Raw genomic sequence first — 4,978 nt, forward strand, 5'->3', positions numbered from 1 at the left:
GATATCATTTATTTCAGACATTGAGTGACAGTCCCTCTGATTTACCATCACCTTGAAGAGATTTAACTGCGTTTTACAACACTTTCAGTGCATACTATTGTTTTTATTCTATTTCCAAAGGGTTTTTACTTTCAGGAGTCATGAATGTTTTGTTAATTATTATTTGCACATTCTACCCATTCAATTGAGCAGCGACTAGCTTTTATTGGAAGCCTACAACAAAAGCCAACACAGGAACCTGAAAGAATGGGTGCCGATTCAAACACATCTATGAGTTTTATTAAAAAATCAATTTGAGGCAAGCCATGTACAGCATGTCCTAGAGCAAGTCGGTACTAAGTTCCTACCAGGTTGTAGTTAGAATACACAACTTTAACTAAATACAGTGATCATTTAGATTTAATTATTTTAAATATTTAGAGTACCAATGAAAAAGTGACTTCTGTGGTGCCGAGCGCTGTAAGCAATGAAAGCTTTCATTTTCACTTGTCATGCACGCTCCCGTATCAGAGCGCTCTCCGAAGCGCCACCATGTTCTCGACAGACCGTGAATCTACTACGAAGCTGCGCTCAAAGATATTGAGTCAGGCATCTGAAAACCTTCACCATTGGTAGCAGTGACAGGGGTACTGTCAGCAGTAAGAGCAGGACGACGACTTATGACCCAACTTAATAACGGGAACATTTGCCATTAAAATTTTATGGGAATTTGAACTTGAGGAAAGCCTCCGTGGATGTTCCCATAGATGAGGTTCTCCCTCCCTCCACCCAGTGGGTTAACTATCCTTGGAGGCAAGCGTGAGAAAGAGCAGACCCTTCTCCATTTTATACTGGGCTAAGAGCAAGCTGCAGACGGGAGGGTGCCTCCTAATGGCAGCAGTTCCGTTGTTGCGATCACTCTTCACCCTTGGCAGCCCCGGACTTGGCTCTGAAGTTCCATCACAGTTCTAGCACAACACCAAACCATTTTGACCCTTATTCCTTTTCTCTTAGAAAGGCTGGCACTGTGTTCTTGCAAAAGCACAATTTTTGGTGGTTCCTGCCATGAGCTAGGGAGACAGAGCCGAAAAGGCTTTGGTGTCAGACTAGCAGGGGCTCAGCTCCTGGTTCCTACACTCAGTAGCTGGGGGATCTTGGGGGGAACTACTCAACCTCTCTAAGCCCTAGCAGAGTCCCAATGCCACCACACCATAGGGTAATGCAGTGATTAAGACACCTGCCACATGTTGCATGACGGTCTAGCCTCTTCCTCTGGATGAAAAGCCACATGACCTCGGTTTGGATCAGACATACCACCCCGGTCAAGATCAGAGCAGGTGAGCTATGAACACCTTCATCAACTAACCTGATCAAGGTCAAACTTTCCAATCAGCGTGAAGCACCATTAAATAAACAGGGTGCCCAGTGGCTGGCCAGTCTCCCCTTCTCACTTCTGTTGGGTGCTGGGGCCAGGCAAGAATAGTGATCGCAGAACTGAAACAAAACAACAATGTGGGCAATGTTGTCAATATCGCTTTAGATTTATAATCAAGTATTGGCATTAACACTGATAATTTTTAAAAGATTTTATTTATTTGAGAGAGAGAGAGAGAGCAGGCGAGTGCACGAGCAGGGGGAGGGGCAAAGGCAGAGGGAGAAGCAGACTCCCCACTGAGCAGACAGCCTTACACAGGGCTCCATCCCAGAACGCCAAGGTCATGACCTGAGCTGAAGACAGACGCTTAACCAACTGAGCCACTCAGGCGCCCCGGCATTAACACTGATATTTTTATGACTGCAAAATTGATTAAGCAAAAATATCAGTGAAAACAAATATTTTATATCATACACATCAGAGAAATTATAAACGTATTACAAGTAGCAAGAAAAGCATTTATAATTGTTGTTTTATTATTCAAACATTAAATTATTAGGCAACCTCAATGAACATTGAAGTGTTTGGAAAACAAGCAAAAACTGCATAAAAGGAAGAACATTTAATTATCAATAATTGATCTTTCTTTTCAGATCTCAATCTTAAGAAACAAAATGGTCTAATGATGTCACTGTTTAATGGTGAACATATTTTTGTTGAAATTTTTGTAGCTACTGGGAAAGCTCATTTTCAACTTACGCTAGTCTAAGAAATTATCAGAAGATAGCTATGCACCTTCAAATAATCTTGTTCCCTGTTTGATAACTCCGAGGATTCTTTGAAAATAACTTTTTGGGCTTTGGGGGGAGAATAGCAGTCAGCAACTGAAAGGTTTTGCTGACAGCAAAGTCGTACTTTTATTCCCCCAAAGAGGATCTCGGTTTTATCTTTACCCTTATCCCTTTGTTGCCTGTAGAGGATCTAATTCAGTTTCCATATTAATTTCAAAGGTACTCCACATATATCCTACTTACTAGAAACTTTTGTAACTGGAGTAAGAGTCTTCCCATAGAAATGTTTCTGCTCTACTGTCTTCTACAGAAATGTAGCTTTGTTGTACTTGAAAATTAATCCAGCATGGAATTCTCTGAGTTTATCTTAAGACAACGCATGATCCCAATTCCAGATTATTTAAATATTTTCCACAAAAGCTCCACCAGCAAAAGTATCTATAGTTCAGTAGTCAAAGCTAGAGCCCTCAATGACATACTGTTAGTTATCATTCATGTAATTTTTATGCACCCATGCAAAAACCATTCCTTGAGCACATATGATCTGCCTGGTGTTCCGCTAGGCATTAAGGATAAGTGACAGATGTTATTATTCCTGTCCTTGTGATGCTTATGGTCTAATGCGAGCTGCAATAAACAATTAAATGAACAAATAATTGCAAATGATGATTTGTACATGAAGGGAAACAACTGAGTGCTAGAGCAGAGAATAGGGTGATCAGCAAAAGTCTTTCTGAGGAGGTAACATTTTGGCTGAGTCACAGCTCAAAGATGACAATGAACAGGCAATAGAGGAAAGTGGTCCAGGCAGAGGGAAAAGTGAGTGCAAAGGCCTTGGGGCAGGAAAGAGCTTTGTGCATTCTAAGAATTTAAGGATGGCCTGTGTGCCTGGGGCAGAGTGAGAGAGCAAGAAACAGGCATGGATGAGGTCATAAACTTAAGAGGAGATAAAAGAAGCAGCACCTGGGGATTTTGGAGATGATATTGACCTTTATCTTCGGGTCAGTGGACCATCACTGAAGGAGTTTAAGTAGCGAAGTGACATAATTTGCCTTTCAAAGAATACTCCGTGGAAAACTCGTTGAAAGAGGCTAAAGAGGAAGTAGTGAGACCAGTTAGGAGGCCACATGATTAACCACAACAAACATGACAGTAGCCTTGACCCAGATGGTTGCGGTGGAGACCAGAGGGAGAAAGGCTCATAGCAGATCTGTTTGAAGGACAGCCAACAGGACTTGCTATTAGGTTGGATAGAGAAGAACGGAAATGCGAGGGGTCGAGGATGGTCCCCAGTAACTCGGGGGGCATTAGTAATCAGGTGGGTGATGGCAGATGCTTCGTACTGTGGAGTGGGAGAAAGCCAGATGTGGACTGAGGGGGTTGCATCAAGGGTTCTGTAGGCCTGTCTTATCTATTAAGTTTGAGATGCCAAGGAGCCATCTATGTGGAAATGTTAGTAAATGAAATTACTTAAAGAGAAAGCCCAGGAAGAGACTGGAAGGGGATCCAGAACAAACTTTGACAGAGCCCAACATCGAGGGAAAAAAGGAGGAGAGAAGCCAGCAGGAGAGAATGACAGATGGGTCAGTGCAGCAGGAGCAGAACAGAGACCGTGGGGTGTCCTCGATGCCAAGGGAAGGATGCTTCAAGAAGGAAGAGGTGGTCAAGTGTGTCTGATAGAGCAACAGAAAGACCAGAGTCCATTAGACTGGGCAACATGGAGGTTGGCAGTAGCCGAGCCACACAGTTTCCAAGGGAAGGCAGGTCTGAGGAGTGGCTGGAACCTCTCGGGCAGTGGGTTGGTGAGGAAGCAGGTACAGCCTGTGTAAGCGGCTCTTTGAAAGCTTGTCCTTTTTGCCAAGCAGGGGGGTCCAAGATAGAGCCCCATACCACTGGGCAAGAGGACAGTCATTTTCCCAGTTAACCACTCTCAAGCCCTCAGCCCAGACACCTCTCCCAAACAGCAAGAACCTCTTCCTCCAGCTTCATTACCATCATCCTCATAACTGCACCGGTGAGGGCAGGCATGAGAAGGAACCACTTGCTTTTGACCTCTAAGGCAGGCATCTCTTGTTTTTTGGCCCAGAAGTTTTCTCACCTCCTTTGGCTAAAATGCCCCAACCCTCCCCCCCACACCATTTTCACTTGAGCTAGCTCAAGTTGCGTTTCTATCACTCACGACCAGGAGACCCTGACTAACCCAGCCTTTCTTACTACACGACTCGGGGCCAGCTTTTCTTGGCTTTCTCACTCAGCCAGCGATGAGGTAGGACATGAAAAAGCCTACGAAACATCAGAGGGCAGGAAAATGAAGGAGAACTTGGAAGGATGCAGTTGTTCTCACATTTTTCTTTTTCAAATTGTGTTTGGTTAAACTAACCACGTTATCAGAAATTGCCAATGGAGGGACATTGATCTTTCAGAGCAATGCAGTGCCTTAGGAAGAGATCACATGGCTCTTACCACAATGGCAGAATGGCTTTACTTTGCCCGTGCCCTCCGTGATGGCCTGGGGGAAAGGATGTGTACTGCATTTAAGAAAAGGGGTAGAAGGAATTTCATTAAGGGTACAATGCTAGAACATGAAGATTCCAGCTCTTACGGAACTGAAGAAGGGTAGAAATTGCATTTCAGGAACAAAAGGAAATAAATGAGATAAGATGAGGCAATTTTTTTTTAAAGATTTTATTCTACAAAAGAGAAAATGAACTTTTGGGACTTCATCAAGATAAAAAAGCTTCTGCACAGCAAAGGAAACAGTCAACAAAACACAGAGGCAACCCACAGAATGGGAGAAGATATTTGCAAATGACACTACAGATAAAGGGCTGGT

General features: G+C 43.6%; 1 long non-coding RNA gene across 1 annotated transcript in view; it reads right to left on the bottom strand.

Moving 5' to 3' along the window:
* Window positions 1-258: 258 nt before the first annotated feature.
* LOC112826547 (uncharacterized) overlaps window positions 259-4,978 on the bottom strand; it is an 8,095-nt gene continuing 3,375 nt past the window's right edge. The window contains exons 2-3 of the long non-coding RNA XR_003208971.2: window positions 1,346-1,473; window positions 259-1,049 (exon numbers count right to left, since the gene is read on the bottom strand). This is a non-coding gene — a long non-coding RNA (uncharacterized lncRNA). The remainder of the gene's footprint in view (window positions 1,050-1,345; window positions 1,474-4,978) is intronic.

Source organism: Callorhinus ursinus, unplaced genomic scaffold (assembly GCF_003265705.2).
Source record: "Callorhinus ursinus isolate GAN/ISIS: 27379988/994484 unplaced genomic scaffold, GSC_fseal_2.0 scaffold7, whole genome shotgun sequence".
NCBI classification, from domain to species: Eukaryota; Metazoa; Chordata; class Mammalia; order Carnivora; family Otariidae; genus Callorhinus; species Callorhinus ursinus.